Genomic DNA, 25,173 nt, shown 5'->3' with positions numbered 1-25,173 from the left:
TAACAGAAGTACCACAAGTGGGTGGTTTTAATGAACAGAAATTTGTTTTCTCACAGTTTAGGAAGCCAGAGGTCCAAATTCACAGCAATAGCTCTAGGGGAAGGCTTTCTGTCTGCTCTAGGGGAAAATCCTTGTCTCAGCTTCTTCTCAGCATCCCTTGGTTCCTTGGCAATCTCCACATGTCATCTATCTTTCCACTTTGGTGCTTGCTTGTCTCTGTGTTTATGCTACTGTTTATACCACTCAGCAGTGATTAGGTTTAGGACACACCCTGCACTGACATGATCTCATTAACATAACAAAGAAAACTCTATTTCAAAATTACGATTACATTCACATGTACAGGGGTTAGGATTCCAACACATATTTTTTGGGACATGATCCAATCCATAACAGGATGTCATTGGTGCCCTTGGGAAGAACTCAATGGAGACAGTAGAGCTAGGGGAGATGGAGTGAACACTGCTCTTCAAGAAAGCTCACCTGTGAGAATAACAGAGGCAGCATGGTAGCTAGAAAAACAAAAGGATGCAAGAGTCTTCTAGTTGGTTTGTTTTAACAGGTAAGACATAAGCATACATGTAAGTGGAGGGGAGGAAAAAGCTAACAGAGGGAGGGGTGAAGCCAATGGGAGACCAGAAAATACCTGGGAGAGATAGGCAAAGAATTGAGAGCCCTAGAAGATATCAAAATGTATAAAAAGTAAAAATTACGGACCAATATCTCTCATGAACATAGATGAAAAAATTCTCAACAAAATTCTGGCCAATAGAATTATAATGTCATATCAAAAAATAATAGTACACCACAATCAAGTGGGATTCATACCAGGTATGCAAGGATAGTTCAACATTAGAAAATCAACCTAATCCACCACATAAATAGAACAAAAGAAAAGAATAACATTATCATCTCAAACAATGCAGAAAATGTATTGATAAAGTCCAACACCCATTCCTGGTAAAAACTCTCAATAAAATAATCTGGGGTCTGCATCCCACTGCTCTCCTGCTCCCTCAGGGGTTCTCTGTTGTGTTCCCTGTCAGGTCATTGCCTAGATTTTAATTCATTGGGGTTAGGGGTTGGTGATATTTTAATTCCTTTTTTTTTTCCTGTTTATTAGTTGGAATACTTTTATAAAGGGGCCCCCTTTTTTTTTTTGCCTTATCTACTATTTGTGTACATAGTGGTAGAGTTCATAAAGGACATAAATAAATAAATAAATAAATAAACGTTTATTCCTCTTATCAAGTTTTTAAGGTAATAAATTGGTTCCCTATTGTCAAAAGGGATTTTTTCTTCTTTTTTAATATCTGTAAACTTGTGGAGATGTCTCATCCTTAGGAAGGTGAGTCGGGTTGTTTGCCAGCTGCAGTGTTGCAGGAGGACAAACCCTCTTGTGTCACTTCTGCCACATGTGATTGTTGAAAGCAAGTCACCGGGCGGGCCCAGATCCAAAGGGTAGGGGGATAGGCTCCAGCTCTTAATAGGGGAACTGAGAAGAACTTGTGGCCATATTTAATCAATCACACCTATGTTGTTGTAAATGTCTTCCATTCCTTTTTGTTTTGGTACCCAGCAGCTAAGGGACCCTGGTGGCACAGTGGTTAAGCACTCGGCTGCAAACCCACCAGCTGCTCTGTGGGAGAAAAGATGTGGCAGTCTGCTTCTGTAAAGGTTAAAAAACAAAAAACCCAGTGCCGTTGAGTCCCTGTGGGGCAGTTCTCTTCTTTCCATAGAGTTTCCTTATAGGGTCGCTAATAGTCGGAATCAGCTCTGCGGCGACAGGTGTTTTTTTGTTGTTGTCGTTTTTTAGTGGCTCTGTCTATTTTTATGTAGGGGTTCAGAGAGATTCAAAGACTACACCACTACCACTGTCTTTCAAGAATCCTGCCTCTGAATCATTTCTTAATCAACTTATTGTTTGCAGGATCAGTCTTGCAAACAAGGAAGCACCTACAGGTGAGATGACCACGAGCACTACTGCTCTGGACTCTTCAGGGGTGGCAGGTTTTGACACCTCACGATTGCCTTTACCTGGGAGTCCTCCATGAAACGTGGGTCCCTGTGCTCTTGGGCCCATAAGGCCTTAACGGATACCCAAATGGTCCTTCCGGCTCACTGTGCTGTGGCCACAGTGTTCCTAGCAGAACTGTCCCTCTATGGGGCTCAGATCCGATCCATGGTGCCAGGCCAGGGGTCTCTTATCATAACACCCTGTTCATTTCAGTCAATATCTATCTACTAAGCCCTTCCTGACACCTCACCCCACTCCAAGTGATATGGCTACAGCTCCTCCATGAAGGCCTTTTACCTCCAAGCATATCAACTCACAAAATACACATTTGCCCTTGCCTCCCAACCCACACCAGCTGCACTAGCCAACTCTTTTACAAACAGAACCAAGTTCTGAACCCCACTTCAGGCTCAACTGGAATACCGTAATACACTTTGAAAGACCAACCCATCCAAGATTATACTACTATTTCCCTATGTATTTTTCTGATACCTTTGTGTATGGTTTCATGTCATAAATTTAAACCTTCAATCCGTCTGGAATTTGTTTTGGTATGCTATTAGTAAGAATCTTAAGTTTTCCTTCAAATAATTAGCCAAACAAAATTGGCCTGTTTGTTGAATAAGCTGTCCTTTTCCCCCACTGATTTGAAATACCACCCCTTTTCCATTTATTAAATTTTTAGATACACACAAACCCGCACGTGCACGCACACACACGCACACACCCCAATCCTTGGGTCTGTCTCTAGGCTTTTTGCTCTGTTCTCTTTATCTCTATGGCAATTCCCGAATGATAATTTATTAAAACACTATAATGTCTTAATTAATCACAGCTTTTTATAGATTAAAAAAAATTTCATTGTGCTTTAGGTGAAAGCTTACAGCGCATAAAAGGGCATCTATACAACACCAAAAGCCAACATCGTTCTTAATGGAGATAGTCTGAAAGCATTCTCCCTGAGAATGGGAACAAGACAAGGATGCCCTTTATCACCACTCCTATTTAACATTGTGCTGGAAGTTCTAGCTGGAGCGAAAAGGCAAGAAAAAGAATGAAGGACACCCAAATTGAAAAGAGGAAGTAAAACTATCCCTATTGGCAAATGACATGATACTCTACATAAAGAACCCCAAAGACTCCACAAGAAAACTACTGGAACTAATGGAAAGATTCAGCAGATTAGCAGGACAAGATCAACGCACAAAAATCAGTTGAATTCCTATACACCAACAAAGACAGCTTTGAAAAGAAATTTAGGAAAACAATACCATTTATAATAGCCTTAAAAAAAAAATACTTAGGAATAAATCTAACCAAGGACGTAAAAGAACTACAGAAAGAAAATTGCATAACACTACTGCAAGAAACCAAAAGAGACCTACATAAATGGAAAAACATACCATGCTCACGGATAGGAAGACCCAACATTGTGAAAATGCCAACTCTACTCAAAGCAATCTATAGATATAATGCAACCCCAATCCAAATACCCACAGCATTCTTTAACAAGACAGAAAAACTAATCACCAACTTTACATGGAAAGGAAAGAGGACCAGGAGAAGCAAAGCATTATTAAAGAAAAAGATCAAAGCAGAAGACCTTGTACTACCTGACCTCAGAGCGTACTATACAGCCACAGTAGTCATAACAGCCTGGTAATGGTACAACAACAGGCACACAGACTAGTGGAACAGAATTGAGAATACAAACGTAAATCCATCCACCTACGGTCAGCTGATCTTTGACAAAGGACCAAAATCCATTAAATGGGGGAAAAAAAGTCTTTTTAACAAATGATGCTGGCCATGGAATTGACTCGAGGGCAGTGGGTGTTTTGGTGTTAGTGGGCTGGCAAAATTGGATTTTCAACTGTAAAAAAATGAAACAGGACCCATATCTCACACCATACACAAAAACTAACTCAAAATGGATCAAAAACCTAAACGTAAAACCTAAAATGCTAAAGGTCATGGAAGAAAAAATAGGGACAACACTAAGGGCTCTAATACCTGGAATAAATAGAATGCAATCCATACCATAACTAACAATGCACAAACACCAGAAGATAAACTAGATAACCAGAAGCTCCTAAAAATTTGACACTTATGTTCATCGAAAGACTTTACCAAAAGAATAAAAAGAGAATGTGTAGACTGGAAAAAAAATTTGGCGGTGACATTTCCGACAATGGTCTAATCTATAAAATACTTCAACAACAAAAAGACAAGTAATTCAATTAAAAAATGGGCAAAGGATACAAACAGACCACCAAGGAAGGCATTCAGGTGGCTAACAGACACATGAAGAAATGCTTGCTATCATTAGCCTTTAGAGAAATGCAAATCAAAATTATAATGAGATACCATCTCACTCAACATTACTGGCACAAATCAAAAACACAGAAAATAACAAATGTTGGAGAGGTTGTAGGGAGACTGGAACTCTTATGCATTGCTGATGGGAATGTGAAATATTACAACCACTATGGAAAATGATGTGGCGCCTCCTTAAAAAACTAGAAATAGAAATGCTATATGATCCAGCAATCCCACTTCTAAGAACATATCCTAGAGAAATAAGAACCATCACACGAGTAGACACATGGACACCCATGTTCAGCGCAGCATTATTCACAGTAGCTGAAAACAAAAGATGGAAACAACTTAAGTTCCCATCAACAGATAAACGGATAAACAACTTATGTACACGCACAATGGAATGCTTCACAACGATAAAAAAAACAATGATGAATCATTGAAATATCTCACAACATGGATGAATCTGGAGGGCATTATGTTGAATGATACAAGTCAATCACAAAAGGACAAATATTGTATGAGACCTCTATCATAAAAACGCAAGAAAAGGTTTACACACAGAAAAAAACAATCTTTGATGGTTACAAGGGAGGGAAGGGGAGGGGAAATCACTAACTAGATAGTAGGTAGGTGTTAACTTCAGTAAAGGACAAGACAACACATAATATAGGAGAAGTCAGCACAACTTGACCAAGGCAAAGTCATGGAAGCTTCCTAGACACATCCAAATACCTTGGGGGGTTAAATTACTGGGGCTGAGGGCTGGCAACCAGGTCTCAGATGATATCTAGGTCAATTGGTACAACATAGTTCATAAAGAAAATATTCTACATCCTACTTTGGTGAGTAGCGCCTGGGGTCTTAAAAACTTGTGGACAGCCTTCTAAAACACTTCTATTGGTCCCATCCCATCCAGGACAAAGGAGAATGAAGAAAACCAAAGACACAAGGAAAATATTAGTCCAAAGGACTGAAAGACTACATACATAAACCACAGCCTCCACCAGCCTGAACCCAGAAAAATTTGATGATGCCCAGCTCCACCACCAACCGCTCTGACAGAAATCTAAATAGAGGGTACCAGATAGCGGAGAAGAAAAATCTAGAACAAAACTCAAGTTCACAAAAAAAGACCAGACTTACTGGCCTGATAGAGGCTGGAAAACCCCTGAGACTATGGCCCGCAGACACCCTGCTAACTTGGAAATGAAGCCACTCCCAAGGTTCACCTTCCAGCCAAAGGTTAGATAGGTCTATAAAACAATAACACAAGTGAGGAAAATGCTTCTTAGTTCAATCCAGTATATGAGACCAAATGGGCAACACTTGTCCAAAAGCAAAGATAAGAAGGCAGGAAGAGACAGAAAAACTGGATGAATGGACACGGGGAAACCAGAGTGGAAAGGGGGAGAGTGCTGACCCATTGTTGGGGTTGCAACCAATGTCACAAATCAATGTGTGTATAAATTTTTGAATGAGAAACTAATTTGCGTTGTAAGCTTTCACCTAAAGCACAATGAAATTTTTTTTAATCTATAAAAAGCTGTGATTAATTAAGACATTATAGTGTTTTAATAAATTATCATTCGGGAATTGCCATAGAGATAAAGAGAACAGAGCAAAAAGCCTAGAGACAGACCCAAGGATTGGGGTGTGTGCGTGTGTGTGCGTGCACGTGCGGGTTTGTGTGTATCTAAAAATTTAATAAATGGAAAAGGGGTGGTATTTCAAATCAGTGGGGGAAAAGGACAGCTTATTCAACAAACAGGCCAATTTTGTTTGGCTAATTATTTGAAGGAAAACTTAAGATTCTTACTAATAGCATACCAAAACAAATTCCAGACGGATTGAAGGTTTAAATTTATGACATGAAACCATACACAAAGGTATCAGAAAAATACATAGGGAAATAGTAGTATAATCTTGGATGGGTTGGTCTTTCAAAGTGTATTACGGTATCCCAGTTGAGCCTGAAGTGGGGTTCAGAACTTGGTTCTGTTTGTAAAAGAGTTGGCTAGTGCAGCTGGTGTGGGTTGGGAGGCAAGGGCAAATGTGTATTTTGTGAGTTGATATGCTTGGAGGTAAAAGGCCTTCATGGAGGAGCTGTAGCCATATCACTTGGAGTGGGGTGAGGTGTCAGGAAGGGCTTAGTAGATAGATATTGACTGAAATGAACAGGGTGTTATGATAAGAGACCCCTGGCCTGGCACCATGGATCGGATCTGAGCCCCATAGAGGGACAGTTCTGCTAGGAACACTGTGGCCACAGCACAGTGAGCCGGAAGGACCATTTGGGTATCCGTTAAGGCCTTATGGGCCCAAGAGCACAGGGACCCACGTTTCATGGAGGACTCCCAGGTAAAGGCAATCGTGAGGTGTCAAAACCTGCCACCCCTGAAGAGTCCAGAGCAGTAGTGCTCGTGGTCATCTCACCTGTAGGTGCTTCCTTGTTTGCAAGACTGATCCTGCAAACAATAAGTTGATTAAGAAATGATTCAGAGGCAGGATTCTTGAAAGACAGTGGTAGTGGTGTAGTCTTTGAATCTCTCTGAACCCCTACATAAAAATAGACAGAGCCACTAAAAAACGACAACAACAAAAAAACACCTGTCGCCGCAGAGCTGATTCCGACTATTAGCGACCCTATAAGGAAACTCTATGGAAAGAAGAGAACTGCCCCACAGGGACTCAACGGCACTGGGTTTTTTGTTTTTTAACCTTTACAGAAGCAGACTGCCACATCTTTTCTCCCACAGAGCAGCTGGTGGGTTTGCAGCCGAGTGCTTAACCACTGTGCCACCAGGGTCCCTTAGCTGCTGGGTACCAAAACAAAAAGGAATGGAAGACATTTACAACAACATAGGTGTGATTGATTAAATATGGCCACAAGTTCTTCTCAGTTCCCCTATTAAGAGCTGGAGCCTATCCCCCTACCCTTTGGATCTGGGCCCGCCCGGTGACTTGCTTTCAACAATCACATGTGGCAGAAGTGACACAAGAGGGTTTGTCCTCCTGCAACACTGCAGCTGGCAAACAACCCGACTCACCTTCCTAAGGATGAGACATCTCCACAAGTTTACAGATATTAAAAAAGAAGAAAAAATCCCTTTTGACAATAGGGAACCAATTTATTACCTTAAAAACTTGATAAGAGGAATAAGCGTTTATTTATTTATTTATTTATTTTTGTCCTTTATGAACTCTACCACTATGTACACAAATAGTAGATAAGGCAAAGGGCCCCTTTATAAAAGTATTCCAGCTAATACACAGGAAAAAAAAAAAAAGGAATTAAAATGTCGCCAACCCCTAACCCCAATGAATTAAAATCTAGGCAATGACCTGACAGGGAACACAACAGAGAACCCCTAAGGGAGCAGGAGAGCAGTGGGATGCAGACCCCAAATTCTCGTAAAAAGACCAGCCTTAATGGTCTGACTGAGACTGGGAGGACCCCGAAGGTCATGGTCCCAGACCTTCTGTTAGCTCAAGACAAGAACCATTCCCACAGCCAACTCTTCAGACAGGGATTGGACAGAGCTCTGGGATAGAAAATGATACCGGTGAAGACTGAGCTTCTGGATAAAGTAGATACATGAGACTACGTGGGTAGCTCCTGTCTGGATGGGGAGATGAGAGGGCAGAGGAGGTCAGAGGCTAGCCGAGTGGACACAAAAATAAGAGAGTGGAGAGAAGGAGTGTGCTGTCTCATTAGGGAGAGAGCAACTAGGAGTAAAAAAAAAAAAAGGAGTATATACCTAAAAAAAGAAAAACCCAGTGCCGTCGAGTCAATTCCGACTCATAGCGACCCTATAGGACAGAGCAAGGTGTATATAAATCTTTGTATAAAAGACTGACTTGATTTGTAAACTTTCACTTAAAGCACAATAAAAATAATAATAAAAAAAGATCTAGGCCATGAGCATCAACAGCTACTAACACCATGTACCTCCTGGTGAAGGAATACAATACCACTTATTGTCTTGCCAAAGGAAGGGCTCAGAAGTCTGATCAAGCCCCTGAATCGTTACCAATTTGCAGAAAATACAGAGGACAGAGAAGCCTGCTGAACTGCACCACAAGATTCAAATCAACGAAATGCAGACTACAGGAAAATCTGTAAGTCAAGTTTTTCAAAATTTTCAGCAGATTAACTGTAAGGAAAAGAAAGGAATGGTGAGGAATGTATAGCAAATCATAACTTTTTTTTAAATGGGAAAGACTAAGCTGTATCATCAAAGGATGCACACTTGGGTGATAAAACTATTAAAAAAATACGAGGAAGTGATTGCTCCAAAGTCAGGATGGTGGGTGCTTTGAGGGAAAGGAGGGACTGTGATGGAGATGGAGTCCAAGGAGTGGCTTGTGGGCTGGGTAAAAAAGGTATATTTCTTGACCTAAGTGGTCTTTGCCCAAGAATTAAACTCATTAAACTATATACGTTTCTTCTATGGGATTTTCTGTTGCTGGTTTCTTATTTATTTATTTACAGAAAAAAAAGTTTTATAAAGAAACAATTCAGAATAGGTGAAGGTGAGAGAGTGAAAGTCAGAGGTACAGTTAGAGGAGTCTTCTCTTTTCTCATCTTTTATGGTAGGAGAGGATATCCTGGTGGCATAGGGGTTGAGAGTTACGCTGCTAACTAAGAGGTCGGCAGTTTGAATCTGCCAGGCAGTCTTTGGAGACCATGTGGGGCAGTGCTACTCTGTCCTATAGGATCGCTATGAGTTGGAATCGATTCGATGACAGTGGGTTTGGTTTGGTTATTTGGTATGGTAGGAGAAGATGAATTGGCAGGCTGGCCTTTGCTAGAGAGGTCAATAACGTGGATGATTACCTAGAGGGATTCTGCATAATGGTAATAGTTTTCTTTGGGTGTTTCAGAAACCATTTTGGAGCATTAAACCAAAAACTGAACCTGTTGCCATGGAGTCAGAATAGCAACTCTGTAGGACAGAGTAGAACTGCCCCGTAAGGTTTCTGAGGAATGCCTGGAGGATTCAAACTGCCACCAGGGCTCCTTGGAGCATTAAGTAGGTGGATAAATAAGATGTTTATAGTGGTGCATTCTGAAAGAATGAATTAGGAATATTTATATTACTTTGCTATTCATTCATTTGACTTATCTTTCTAATTGTTCAACAATGAACATATGTTAATTTTGTTCAAAACAAACAAACTAATCATTTTTCATCTGTAACAGAACAACAACAGTAAGAGGTCTAGGGACTCCCCCACCACCCATCTGTCAGTTTGTCATACTGTGGTGGCTTGTGTGTTCCTCTGATGCTGGAAGCTATGCTACCAGTATTTCAAATACCAGCAGAGTCACCAACAGAGAACAGACTCGGTGGAATTGCCAGACTAAGAATAGGAAGAAAGGCCTGGCAATCTACTTCCAAAGATTAGCCAATGAAAACTCTGTGGATCACAACAGAATACTTTCGAATGCAGTGCTGGTAGAGGAGCCACCTAGATTGGAAGATACTCAAAATACACAGCGGCAGCAGCAATGGACTCAAGAATACCAACGATTATGAAGATGGCCCAGGACCAGGCAATGTTTCCTCTGTTGCACATGGAGTTGCCATGAGTCAGAGCTGGACCTACAGCAGCTAACAACAACAGGGTCTTCAAAGAGAGAGAGCCTGATGAACATACTCCTGTAGCAGCCCTGGATCCTCAGCCTATCACAGTCCGTGCCCCAGACATTAAGATCATCCAATTAACATCCCTTTTTCGGGTAGGTCCTCTCCCACTAGGGAACCTTTGGCTTATCGTTTGGCTTCCCAGTTACTTCTTTTAGTGACAGAATGCATTGAACAGCTAATATAAGCATTCCTGAATGCTTGTTAATAATATTTCTCAGAAATTAATAAATTGTAAAGTACTCTTAGAGAGATTGGCTTAGGTCAAGAAAACGGACACCACTTTCTGAAATTCAGGAGATGAAAGTAAGGATGAATGATGAGATTGATCTTTTTATAGTTCAAAACCCCTGGTCTCTATTTCCTCCGTGCTGTGGGAGATGAGTCATCTGCCGAGGCTGAGGGGGGCTTGAACAGCTGCAAAAGGCAATGAGAAAGGGCTGAACCGAAGACAGGTGAAGGGATTACTGCTCCACCCTCCCGAGCCGATGCCACACCATCTGTACTGGCCACCGGATCACCAATCTGAATCCCAGTTCAGGCTCACCCAGGACAGACTGCTACACTTAGAAAGGCCATCCATCCCAGCTCATTTAAACATTCACCTGTATTTTCTCCTAATGTCTTTGGATATGGTTTCATGTTTTAAATTTAAATCTTTACTCCTTTTGGAATTTTAGATTTATTATATACAGTAGGAATACAATTTTATTTTATTTTCCAAATACTAATCAGTTGTGTCAACAGTGCTCATTGAATAATTTATCCTTTCTCTACTGACTTAAAATGCTGCCATTGCCAGGACTGGGTACACAGAAACATGAAACTGACTTTAACATTGACAAGGTTCTTTCCCATCTATTAAAGGTTGTTTGTGGCTTCAAGGTAGGGAACCAGAGCCCTGATTCTAAGACCTGACAGAGCTTAAGCTGGCTCATTTACACATGTGCACCTTGACCTCCAGCCTTCCTCCCTGCCCAGCCACCATTTACTATCGGTTGTTCACAACAAGTACTCTGGAATCAGATGACCAGAGTTTGAATCCTGGCTCATCCTCTACTAACCAAAAAACAAAAAAACCCATTGCCATTGAGTGGATTCTATAGGACAGAGTAGAACTGTCTCATCGAGTTTCCAAGGAGTGCCCAGTGGATCTGAACCACCAACCTTTTGGTTAGCAGCCGTAGCACTTAACCACTACACCACCACAGTTTCCCTACTAACCAAGGTACATTAAAAAAAACCATGGCCTTCGAGTCGATACCAACTCATAGCGACACTACAGGGTAGAATAGAACTGCCCTATAGGAAGCGACTGCCACATCTTTCTCTCAAAAAGCAGCTGGTGGGTTCAAACCATTGACCTTTCAGTTAGCAGCTGAGCACTTAACCTCTGTGCCACCAGGGCTCCTAACGAAGTGACATTAGTTACAATATTTAACCTCTTTGTATCTCTGTAAAATGGGAATAATAGAAGTGCCTACTGCATAGGCGATTGTGAGGATTAAATGAGATGAGGCATTTAAAGTGCAGGAGCAGTAATAACACCATAGAAGGTTATTTTCGTTACTATTGGTGGTGGTGTTATCATCGGCATCTAGGCGGGCTTGTAACGGAGAACGGGGAGGACTCATATTCACTCTTCATTGATTCAGCAATGCCTTCCAAGCATCCACTGCGTTTCAGCCACCATTCTAGTAATAAATAACAGAAAAGACCTGTATCCCCTTAGAACTTACATGCTAGAGGGAGAAGACAGTTAAACAAATGGCTCAACAAGAAAACATCTAGTAATGTTCTACAGTGAAAGTAAAGCAGAAGTCATGCATTAGGGCTGCATTGGGCAGTTTACCTTAAATCGGCAGTCAGGCAAGGAGGTCTCACTGAGGAAGTGCAATTTAAGCCCAGACCCAAATGACAAGAAGGAGCCAATCAGAAGTGTGTTATTTAATTTTCAAATATTTCGGGTTTTTTTTTTTTTCTAGATACCTGACTGTTTTTAACTTCTAATTCAATTCCATTGTAGTCAGAAAATACACTCTGCATACATTCAGTCTTTGTAAATTTATTAAGACTTGTTTTAGGGTCCAGAATATGATCTATCTTGATGAATGTACCATATGTACTTGAAAAGAATGTGTATTCTGCAGTTGTTGCATGTTGTCAAGTAGATTCGACTCAGGGAGACTCTATAGGACAGAGTAGAACAACCTTATAAGGTTTCCAAGGCTATCTTTACAGAAGCAAACTGCCACATCTTTATCTCTTGGAGCAGCTGGTAGGTTCGAACCACTGACTTTTTGCTTAGCAGCCAAGCACTTAACCACTGCACCACCAGAGCTCCTTAGTTGTTACGTAAAACCCACTGCCATCAAGTTGATTCCAACCCATAGCAACTCTATAGGACAGGGTAGAACTCTTCCACATGGTTTCCAAGGAGTGGCTAGTGGATTTGATTGGTTTTGGTTAGTGGCCATGGGTCTTAAACACTGTGCCACTAGGGCCCCAGGCAGTTGTTTCATAGTGTTGCGAAAATATCAATTAGGTTAAGATGGTTGATAGTGTTCACATCTTCTACGATTTTACTTATATTTTTGCCTAGTTGTCCTGTAATTGCTAGGAGCGCAGTGTTAAATTTTGGGTGTAGTTATACACAGAATTGGGGGCTCCCCCCCTTTGCTTTCTCCCATTTTCTAAGCATAGGCTCCCTCCCAATTTTGTCTGCTTTTGGCCACCCTCCAGTCCCTCCAGGTAGTTGTCTTTCTATTTTTTCCAGGGTTTATTGTTATCTTTGAGAGGGCTGGTCTGGTAGGAGCTACTTAGACATTACTGGAGGGAATGACAAGAACATATTTACTTATTAAAGATATCATTTTGAATGCTTGTGGGGGAATGGGTTATAGGGGAGTGGTCAATAGTGGAAGCAAAGGAACCAGTTATGGGGGGAAAAGAATTGGTGGTGATAGCTTGTACTAGGGTAGGAGCAGAGCAAATGGAGAGAAATGGAAAGATTCGTGTGTGAAAATAAAGACAACACAATTTGCTAAAGAGTTAAATGTGGCGAGCGAAAGAAAGAGAGCTCTGGGAAGATGTCTAGGTTTTTAGCCTCAGCACCTGGGTGGAGAATGGTGTCTTTCATGAGATGGAGAAGACTCAGGAAGAAGCAAGTTGGGAGTGGAGTACATTAAGACGTAATAAAGCATGAGGTGCCTATTAGATTTTCAAGATGTCCAAGTAGGGGGCTGGACATCTAGCTCTGGAGCTCAAGGCACAGGTTAGAGCTGAAGATACAGATCTGGAGCCTTCGGTTTATGTATCTGGTATTTAATGCTATGAGACTAGGTAATCTCACTTGGGGAAAGTAGAGACATAGTCTCAGAAACAAGTTTTGCAGTTGCGAAAATTTAGAGGTTGAGCAGTGGAGAACAGGCCAGCAGGAGAGGTATCCAGGAAGCTAAGGGAAAACCCAAGAGAAAAAAAAGTGCTACAGGAAGGAGGAATGAGCTGAATACTGCTCCCAGTTTGAGGGAAGTGAAGACAGAGGAAATTCTTTAGATTTCGCAGTGTGGGAGGGCATCAGTGAAGAAGGATCCAAAGTCCCTGTGGAGTGTGTTGGTGAGAAAAGTGAAGGTGGGGGATGGGGAGGCAAGGTGGTGACTATGGACAACAGTTGCAGAAGTTACACTGTGAGTGGGGAACAAGGAAATAGGGCAGTGGCTGAATGGGGAATGTGGGTCAAGAAAAGCTTTTTCTGTATAATATTCGAGTTACAAGAGTAAGTTTGTAGAGTGATGGGAAAACTCCACTATGTCCTTCCTACATTAGCATAACCCATTACAAAAAAAAAATCACCGTTGCCATAAAGTCCATTCCGACTCATAGCAACACTATAGGACAGAGTGGAACTGCTCCATCGAGTTTCCAAGGAGGGCCTGGTGGATTCGACCTCTTGGTTAGCAGCCTAGCACTTAACCACTATGCTACCAGGGTTTCCAAACAACCATTGCCGCCCAGTCATTTGAAAACTACCCTCTAAGACAGCGTAGAACTGCCCCATAGGGTTTCTGAAGAGCGCCTAGTGAATCCAATTATAGTCTGGCTTCCTTTTTCCTACTCCACATGTCCCCAGAGAGGGAGAGGATACGTTTCTCTGTATTTAATAGTGGTAGGGACTGGTTAACTACGTAGCTATCAATGGGAACAAAATTCCACTGTTATTTGATTATTAATAGGTACTTTGTGGTCATTGATTTCAATGACTCTACACTTATATTTAACTCCCTGTGTAAAATTTCAGCCCTCCATATATGCACGAAAACTCCTGTATAATAAAGGTGTTTTCTCTGGGGGATACAGTCAGTCAGTCCTTTTAATGATGAGTTATATGGGCCTTTCCTATAACTCCAAATGGGAGCCGTAAAGTTTAGTGATAAAAATGCAGACCCTGGTATCGCTCAGGCCTAAGTTCAAGTCCTGGTATGCCTCTTCCTAATGCTGTCTGTATTTTAAAGATATGAAACACGGGTCACTAGCCAAATACGTGTGTGTCTTCTAGACTTCATTAATATCATTAGTACATCTGGCTTTCCTTTTTTGTGCTCCGTGATTGCTCTGTACACAGAAATGTAGGTAGTGTGTACTGTAACCACTTTGAAATCTGCCTTTGCATCAGAACACTGTGAATAAAGGCGACTTGAACCCTACGCTTAGTATTTGCGTTGCGGATGTGAAGATAGTCCACACCTCTAAGGGCTTCCGGCCACCAGGGATTGCTAAATTGCCTAAGCAGGTGTCCGTGCAAAGTCCAAGAGGTTAATAATGAACAACTTTATTTTATCTGTGGCTAGAGAAGTGGACTCAGTGTTGTCAACACCAGGCAAACACACAGCAAAGCATTTCCCAAGAGAGACCAGAGAGATAAGTTGGAGAGAAACGCACCTGTTAGAAAGATTACCCTTTTCCTGGGTTTTCCTAAAACTGGTCATATTTGTCCACATGAGTCACGCTTTGCCCGCTGCTTCACTTATCTGAGCTAATAACACTCAGAATGCAGGAAAAAGGAAAAAAAGTAAAAATTTTATTTTTTCATGAAATCTGTGAGAAGACAGGACATCCTTTGCATCAACGGAAAGGATCAGCTTTTCTATCTAAAGACAAAGCTCTGAGGATGATAACATTTGGTTTCTAGGAATTATATTCCGGGTTTATATGAAGGCTTTGTACAGCATTTAGACAAAGGCTAGATTTCCTCCTGTTCTCATTATTGGGTCTAAAATTTGCCTGAAAAATGAAGCAACAGAGAGAATAGATATTTCTTAGTGATTTGCATATATTTGACATGCTATCCTGACAGTGAAAGTCATCACAGTGTCATACTAATAGCACACTTCAAAGCAAGAAAGAGAAAATAGCACCTACCTCACAAGTCAAAAAATAAATATCCCAGGTGAGGCTTTTGAGTTTTCATCTGGATTTACATCCTGTCCCAGGAAGTGGGGCTCTTGTACTTTTGCATTTAAAAACATTCCTGGCCTGGCCTCTTTAACATTCAAAATGAGCAAACAAGCCTTTATTTCTACCAGCAGCTCATCCCCATTGCCCTCTCCACACATGCATGAAGTATGAGAAACTCAATCTTCCTGCTTCAAAAACATGAAAGGCAGCGTCAGCTCTATGGTGCCAAGGAGTCTAGGTATCCCAAGAAAGGGCTTAGATCACAGGCCACCCAGGCCCTCCCCTGGGAAGGGCCTGTTGACAGCAGCAATGGGAAATACCACCAAGAATGGATGCCTGTGAGTAAATTGTTATTTTGAATTGTCTTCCAAATTGTAAAAGTCCTTCCAGGTCTCCAACCAGAGGGAACATCATAGATTCTGCATGAAACAGAAAAACAGTGCAGAGGGGAGTTAGTAGCATGAAACACGCATGACGGTGAAACTGAGCAGAAAGTCAGCATGTGCTGTGGATCTCTGGCCTCTCTGGACTCCCAGAAGTTCATTTTACCAGGCTAACAAATATTATACGGCTCCCTCAGGAGAATCAAAGTGCCCTCGACATTCACAGAAGGTTGAGCACTGGGATTCTCCCCCTTGTCATTAAAGGGGTGGGTTAGGGCCTTTTAAGATATGAATGTGAGAGGCGTATGTGTAAGAGAGAGAGATTACAGTGTTTTAAGCTGTGTTCCCTGGAAGGCATAAAGTATGGAGAAGAGAAAACTATACTTCCTGGTGTTAAGGCCTGGTTTTTTTTAGTGTAGTCTGTAGAACACCTGTATCCAAATCACCTGGGGCATTTGTTAAAAGGATTCCTGGGCTCTCCCTCTCATTAGATTTGATTTAGTGATCTGAGATGAGTTCCAGGAATCTGCATTTTAATGTTCTCCCCTAGTGATTCTTAGGTCTCCTGGACTTAAGAATCACTAGCATAGGGTGAGGGAGGCTTAAAACTTTGGAAATAAAACAAATACATTTCCTTTATTCCTATTTTCAGATAGACCAAGGTTACTGAATTGTTGTTGTTGTTCTTGTTAGGTGCTGTTGAGTAGGTTCCTGCCCAGTCCTGCACCATCCTTATAATTGTTGCTATGCTTCAATCCATTGTTGCAGTCACTGTGTCAATCCATCTCATTAATGGTCTTCCTCTTTTTCACTGACCCTCTACCAAGCATGATGTCTTTCTCCAGGGACTGATCCCTCCTGATAACATGTCCAAATTACACGAGATGTAGTCTTGCCATCCATGCTTCTAAGGAGCATTCTGGTTGTACTTCTTCCAAGACTTGTTTGTTCTTTTGGCAGTCCATGGTATATTCAACATTCTTCTCCAGCGCCACAATTCAAAGGTGTCAATTCTTCTCCAGTCATCCTTACTCATTGTCCAGCTTTTACATGCATTTGAGGTTACTGAAAACACCATGGCTTGGGCCAGGTGCACCTTAGTCCTCAAGGTGACATCCTTGCTTTTCAACACTTTAAAGAGGTCTTTTGATTTCTTGACTGCTGCTTCCATGGGTACTGATTGTGGGTCTAAGTAAAATAAAATCCTTGACAACTTCAATCTCCTCTCCGTTTATCATGATGTTGCTTATTGGTCCAGTTGTGAGAATTTTTGTTTCCTTATATTGAGGTGTAATCCATACTGAAGACTGTGGTCTTTGATCTTCATCAGTAAGTGCTTCAAGTCTTCTTCACTTTCAGCAAGGAAGGTTGTGTCATCTGCATAACGCAGGTTGTTAATGAGCCTTCCTCCAATCCTGATGTCCCGTTCTTCTTCATATAATCCAGCTTCTCAGATTATTTGTTCAGCATACAGATTGAATAGGTATGGTGAGAGGATACAACCCTGACACACACCTTTCCTGACTTGCAACTATGCAGTATTCCCTTGTTCTGTTCAAACGACCGCCTCTTGATCCATGTGCAGAGTCCTCATGAGCACAATTAAGCATTCTGAAATTCCCTTTCTCTGCAATGTTAACCATAATTTGTTATGATTTACACAGTCAAATGCCTTAGCATAGTCAATAAAACACAGATAAACATCTTTCTGGTACTCTCTGCTTTTAGCCAGGGTCCATCTGATATCAGCAATGATATCCAGGGTTCCACATCCTCTTCTGAATCCAGCTTGAATTTCTGGAGGCTCCCTGTCGATATACCGCTTACAGCGAAAGGATACATAGTAAAGGTGAGTTAATTCAAAAAATGGGTTCAGGACAACTGGGCATTCATATCGAAAAATAGACATTAGATTTCTGCCTCATATCATACACAGAATTAATTTAAGGTACATTAAAAACCTAAATGTTTTTGTTTTTTCACACTAACTGTGAGAAATCAGCAATCCCTTACTTTTAGAAGAAAAAATAAGAAAATATTTTTATGATATTGTGAAATAAAGGACTTTTTAAAAGCTGCAGAAAGAACGGGGTATAAACAAGAGATTTATCAATTTTGCTACATGAAAATTATAAAATTCTGTATGATAAAAGACTTCATTCACAAATATAAAGGATATGCGACCAACTGGGAGAAGATATTTAAAACACATAGATATGATAGAAAATTACTATCCATACTTAATAAAGAATTCCTACAGATCAGTGGGAAAGAGATAACCTAATAGAGAAATGGGCAAAGGATACGAACAAGTAATTCAATGAAAAGGAAAACAAAATGTCTAATAAACAAATGAAAAGACGCTGCATCTTACTAACAACCCAGCATGTGCAAACATTTAAAATAAGGTTCTATTTTTACAGATTGGAAAAAATATTTAAAATTTGATAAAATTAAGTGTTTGCAAGAATGTCAAGAAATAACAGCTCATATATTGTAATGGGACTGTAAGTTCATTTAGTTAGTTGGACAGCAATTTCTTAATCTCTAGTTAATTTGAAAATGCACATACCTTATGACCCATTAATTCTACCTCTAGATATATAACCAAAAGGAAGTATCCTATATGTGCACAAAGAAATGTGTATAAGGATGTTCATTTTGTCTTTGTTTATAATCGTAAAAATCAGAAAAGGCCAACATATTCACCCATGTTGTTGTTTGTTGCCCTTGAATCAGTTCTCACTCCTGGTGACCCCATGTATGCAGAGTAGAACTGTATTCTATACAGTTTTCAAGAACGTGACCTTTCAGTAAATCATCAGGCCTTATTTCCCAGGCACCTCTGAGTGGGTTTGAACCACCAACTTTTCAGTTAGTAGTCCAGTGCTTAACCATTCGTACCATCCAGGAACTCCCATCCATCCATACAGTAGTGAACAAACTGTGCTATATTCAGAAGGAGCCCTGGTGGCATAGGATCCCTGGTGGTGTAGTGGTTAAGAGCTTGTCTGCTAATGAAAAGGTCAGCAGTTCGAATCCACCGGCCGTTCCTTGGAAACTCTAGGGGGCAGTTCTACTCTGTCCTATAGGGTCGCTATGAGTCTATTTCAACTTGACATAACTGGTTTGGTTTTTTTTTTAATTCATATAATAGATTACTAGCAGCAATTAAAATGAACTATGTCTATTGATTTAACATGGATAAATCTGCAAAACATGTTCTTAAAAAAGCGTGTTTCAAAGGGATATGTACAGCATAATATCATTTAAGTAAATGGTTAAAATATGATAGTACTACGTATTGTTATGTGAACAATCAGCTATAATAAAAAGTATAAAGTGTGCATGCAGATGACGCACATCAACTTTCAGTTAATGGTTTCTTCTGGCGAGGGAAGGGAAGGACTGTAGTGTAATGTTTCATGCCTTAAACAAAGACCTGAAGTGAATACGATAAAATGTTAATACATCTGCTAATCTGAGTGGGGAGTAAGTGGATGTGTGTTATATTCGTGTAAGTTGAAATATTTCACAAATTTTAAAATATTACAACAAAACAAAACCAACCACAAAGATGTTGCTATGTTAGGCAAGGCTGGAACCCTGTATTATAGTCCTTTGATAAACAAAGGAAAAAACAGCCTGGGTCACCAGTGATTTCAAAGAAAGATGGTGGTGAGCAGAAGTAAAATAATTTTTGTAAGGGCTAGCTCCTATAGAATTTTGTTAAAGCAAAATATGAGAAACAGTTTACTCATGATCAGAGGAATGAGATATTGATAAATACAACATGTGGAATGCTGTCTTGATACCAAGTATTTTTGGCAGATAGGAGATAATATAGTTGTTTTTTTTCTTACTGAATAAATCTGTCATGAAAATAGCACCAGAGCAACAAAAGAGATGAGGACTCTTAATTTAGTGTGAGATCCAGGAAAGGAAGGTTTCTGATAGCTTGGGCTAGCTGAAAACTTTCATGAAGAGCAAGAAAGTTAACTTGCAAGCCAACAGACATGTCCTCACAAAGGAGATGACAACTGGTACCAAATGAATTCATGAAACATTCCTACTTTGTTATCCTGAAGATGTGTATTTGGGCAGGCCATATAGACTATCAGAGGTTGGTTTCCAGTCAAATCATATTCTTCGTGGGAATGTAAAATGGCACAGCTGCTGTGGAAAACAATTTAGTGGTTTCTCAAAAAGTTAAACATAGAAGTACCATATGACCCAGCAGTTCTACTCCTACGTATATACCCGAGACGTGAAAGAGTGATGCAAACAGACACATGCACATCAATGTTCATTGCAGTACTTTTCACAGTAGCCAAAAGATGGCAACAACCTAAATGTCAGTCTATGGATGAATGGCTAAACAAAATGTGGTACGTACACACAATGGAATGTTACTCAGCCATAAAGAGGAATGAACATAATGCTGAATGAAATAAATCAGTCACAAAAGGACAAATCTTGTATGATCTCAGTTACATGAAATAGAACAGGCAAATGTCTAGAGACCAAAGTTTATTAGTGGTTACCAGGTGTAGGAGAGAGAGGGAAAGGAAGGACCATTATTTAGGAAGCAGTGAGTTTCTGTTTATGGTGATGGGAAATTTGACAATTATGGGTGATGTCTGCACAACATGATTAATGAAATTAATATCACTAAATTGTACACCTGAAAAACATTGAATTGGCAATTGTGTGATATATACTTTTACAATAATACAAAAAGAAAAATCATATTCTGAGACCCATAGGGCTTAATCTTCTCCTGGGTACACCGTAGGCAAAAAGTTTCCCTTGGAGTCATGGACTAAGAGCTATCGGGTTAATAAAACACCTCCTTTTCTAGAAATCTTTGAGGATGAACAATTGTCAAGGCTGAGTGAAATATTGCTTGGGAAAAAGAAATTCTGGACCAGAATCTAGCATATAGTAGATGCTCTCGTATATAAGCAGAACTTACGGAACTTCCTAGATAAGGAAAGAAAATTGAGGCAATGGGGCAAAGCTATGTGACGATTAATTCTTTTAGGTGAAATTCTATCGCCATGGGCCATAGATACCTTCTACTTATTCTTTCTCCTTTTACTTCTATTTTTATCCCTTTTCTTCATACCGTTATCCTTGTGCTTTTGCTTGGTCCCTAAGGGTTACTGAATCAGGTTTTTAAGGATGCCCCCAAGTCCTTCACTTGCTAACTCAGTGATCTATGCTTAGAAAAGCACTACTATCAGAAAGGCCTTTCATTTTGTAGTAGAACTTACAGATGACTACCCAACAGGCCCTATCTGGCCAGGTATATTGGCGAGGCTGAGCCCACCCTACTCCCAGGGGATGCATTGTGATTATCAAAGCCAAACATCGTAGGATTCCTCTTGATGGTGACTGTTTGAGGAAAGAGCATGTGTTGCAACTCTGGCCAATGAGACAAGAGAAAAAGTCTGCTGAGAAACTCATTTTGCCCCTAAAAAAGGAAGAGACAGATCATTCCCTTTTCCTGTCTTTCAAGTTGGCTGAGTGAGATGATACCCTTGGCTATTGCAACCATCCTGTGACATGAAGGGACAAACCAGAGGGGAAAAGCCACACATGGAGAGTGGTAGAATGGAAAATGGAAAGATACAAAGAATTTGAGCCCTTGGTAATATCACTGGGTCCTACTCTGACCTATAGGTTGCTATGAGCCAGAATCGACTCGATGGCAACAGGTTTGGTTTTTTTTTTTTTTTGGAATTGCCTTGGTATTTCGTGTTAAGGAGCTATTAAATGTCCTACTTTTAATTGGGCTTTCTGAAGCAGAAACTATATTAACAGGTATACTCCAACCTGAAATGACTATTATTAGATTCCATAGGTGAGCTCTTAGCCAAAAGGGTCTCCGTGTAAACAGTCCACACCTTTTAAGATCTGGTTCATTGAGACAAGAGAAACTCAGATTCTCAATCTCTCTTCTTCTGGGCAGCATTTTAGAAAGGTCATTTTTTTGGTAAGCATCCATTCACTCAAGAAATATTTATTGAGTACCATGCATAAGCCAGGAGGAGCCTCTGGGTAGTGCAAACAGTTAAAGCGCTCAGCTGCTAACCGAAAGGTTAGTCATTTGAGTCTACCCAGAGGCACCATGGAAAAAAGGCCTGGCAATCTACTTCCAAAAAAGCCACCATTGAAAATCCTGTGCAGCACAGTTCTACTCTGATCCACACGAAATCACTATGAGTCGGAATCAAGACTTGACGACAACTGGTTATAAGCCAGAAACAATTTTGGAAGTGGGGGATAATAGTGGTGAACAAGAATAACAAAGTCACTGTTTTCAAAGAATTTATATTCTGAGGCTGAGGGGCAACATGATAGACCTGCAAACAAAAAAATGATTAAGTTGACTTCAGAGAGCATCAGATGCGATCTGTGCAAGAAAGGAAGCAGAGTGCTGTGACTGTGAGTGACTGGGTGTACAGGACCACTCTGGACAAGACAGCAGTGTAGGCCTTTCTGAGAAAGTGACTTCTGAGTGTGAGTCAGAGGAGGACATAGTGTGTGGGGTCTGGGACAGGATTTCCTATGTGCCAAGACAGAAAGAACATGCATGCACGCGGCTGGAGGGGTGTGAGGGAGCCATAGAGCTGGTGCAGGAGGCTGGAGATGCCAGCAGGAGACCGGCAAGGATGTGGAGGTTACTCGAAGTGCAAAGAGAAGCCACTGATGCATTTGCAGCCAGGGCATGACAGCCCATGATCTGGTTACCAAGAGGTTTTGTTGCAGTCTGCCCTCTGGTTCAACCCCTCAAAAAGGCCACAGTATCTCTTTATCGGCAGGGCAGAGTCCTAAACAGAATCTCCATGCCCTGGGATAAAAGCCTGAGCTAAAAGAGACCCTGGTGGCATAGTGGTTAAGAGCTACAGCTGCTAACCAAAAGGTCAGCAGTTCAAATCTACCAAGCACTCCTTGGAAACTCTATGGGGCAGTTCTGCTCTTCCCTATAGGGTGGCTATGAGTCAGAATTGGCTCAGCAACAGGGTAAGTGAGGAAGAGAAAGAAGCTGACTCTACCCCAAGGCTGTCGCTTTGGTCCTAGCCCCACACAGCCCATTTGGGAGGCTGGCTCATCTAGCTCCATGAAGAAGACATGGAATTTGACACATTAAATAGCAAAAAAAAAAAAAAAGCACTTCTTCAAGTTCACTGCCCTATTGGAGGCCTCACAACAAGCAGTAAAACTTTCTTTAAAAAAAAAAAAAAAAAGTAGGTCAGGGCTCTTCTGCCTGGGAGCACATGGAGCACTGGGCAAACTCCAAAAGCAACTTCTCCACTCGGAGGTCTCCATTGAGCAATGTGAGTGATGTCAGGACTCAGGGCCGCTGAGAGCCATAGAATTTCTGAACCTGACCTCACCCGTGGTTTGCCTGGTAACGTTTTTAAAACCATGACTTCCTGCCCTGTGCTTTATTTATCCCACATGTTTATTTTCTATATAGTCTATTCCAAAACAGAGCACTGTGTGAGTTTCCAGGTCACCGCGTCCTATCGGGGCAAACTCAACAGATGTGGGATAAGCTGGAAGATAAAACAGACCATTGCTCCTGGTGCTGAGTTCACACCGCCACTGCAGAGCGGGGGTTTCTTGTTCTGGGGCTGGCAAGGGAAAGTTCGTGAATGTGACTTGTGCAATCCGTGTGCCTTCTCTCAAGGACATCCTGCTGGCAGGGCAGCCCCCGGCCCCAAGACCAGCCCTTGCTGATGTGGTCAGCATGAGAGTGGAGGTCAAAGAGACATCCATGAATTCCTGAGAAGCCTGCTTTAATTTCTTTTTTCTTCTGAGGGCACCAGCAATTTCCTTCCATTTAATTCGTTCTCTGGGTCTCCTGGCACAGTCCGCTGTTGTCACAGCAACGGAAGCTAGCGCTGCTGCTCTCTGAGGTTCATGCACCCCGTGGCCCAGTGCCCACAGGCCTCAGCCTCATCGCCAACAGCCCTGCCTCCACTGGACCAGGATGCTGCCCCCACCCTCCGCCTTCAGCAGCCTGGGTGTCAAAGCAAGACTAAGCAGTGACAGAAGTTTCTGACAAGATTGATGCCCCTTGCTCCTCTACCAAAGCCCAACACATTAAAAAAACAAAAACAAAAATCTCGCCAGAAAACCAAACCCCAAACCTTTGAACTCACTTTTGCTAAAACTAAAATTGATCTTTCATGCTTCTGAAACCACAAGCAGAAATTTGGTTTCGGCTGTGGGCTGTTTTCTTTGACCTCTTCCGCATTGGAAACTCATTCTTCAGCATCTTGTTAGGAGGCTCAAGGTTCTGAGACTTCCATCAATGATGCGGGCGAGGGTGGTGTCGAAGATAATATTAACCAAAACTACTGTAATATAAGCACAATCAAAGAAAAAGCATTTCCTGTGTTCTTTTCCTTTATTATTATTTATTACTGCATACCCAGCACCAAGGACAGGGCACCTGGAACACAGTAGGCCTTCAACACAAATTTGTTGAATTAAATAACTAACATTCACTAACCTCTGATTGTGTGCTAGACAATGTAGTATATTTTGCACATACCTATCTCAGCTTTTATTATAGGACATGATGAGATCTAAAAAATCACTCAATTTCTTCTTACTGCAAGCAAAGCACGTTCTAAGTACTTTACGTATATTAACTCAATTTATCCTCACAATACCCAGAAACAACCCAGTGCCGCAATAGTCCTATCTATTTTCCCAGATAGAAAAATTGAGCTCAGGAGGTGAAGTGCCCTGCTCAAGTTCATAGAATTAGTAAGAGGTGGAACTTGAATTTGAACCCAGGACATCTGGCTAGAAGTCCTTGTTCTTAATCACTATGTTCATCCCTAAAATACATTTATTGAACACCTAATATGGTGGTTCGAACCCACCCAGCTGCTCCACAGAAGAAATGCCTGGAGATCTGCCTCTGTAAAGATTACAGCCAAGAAAACCTTTGGAGAAGTTCTACTCTGTAACACATGGGGTTGCCATGAGTTGGGTGCTGAATGGATGGCAGCTAACAACAACAACAACCAAAAACCCATTGCCGTCGATTTGGTTCCTACTCCTAGCGACTCTATAGGACAGAGTAGAACTGCCCCATAGAGTTTCCAAAGAGCACCTGGTAGATTCGAACTGCCGACCTTTTGGTTAGCGGAAGTAGCTCTTGACCACTACACCACCAGGGTTTCCACAACAACAACATTTATCAGGTATATTACATGTTGGATATACAGCTATAAACAAAACAAAGTTCCTCCATGAAGCTTTTATGGGAACTGAGGTTCAGAGAGGGCAAGGAATCTGCCTAAAGCCACACAATTGATGGAGC

This window comes from Elephas maximus, chromosome 2 (genome assembly GCF_024166365.1).
Source record: "Elephas maximus indicus isolate mEleMax1 chromosome 2, mEleMax1 primary haplotype, whole genome shotgun sequence".
In the NCBI taxonomy this organism is placed as follows: Eukaryota; Metazoa; Chordata; class Mammalia; order Proboscidea; family Elephantidae; genus Elephas; species Elephas maximus.
This window is presented reverse-complemented; position numbering follows the sequence as displayed.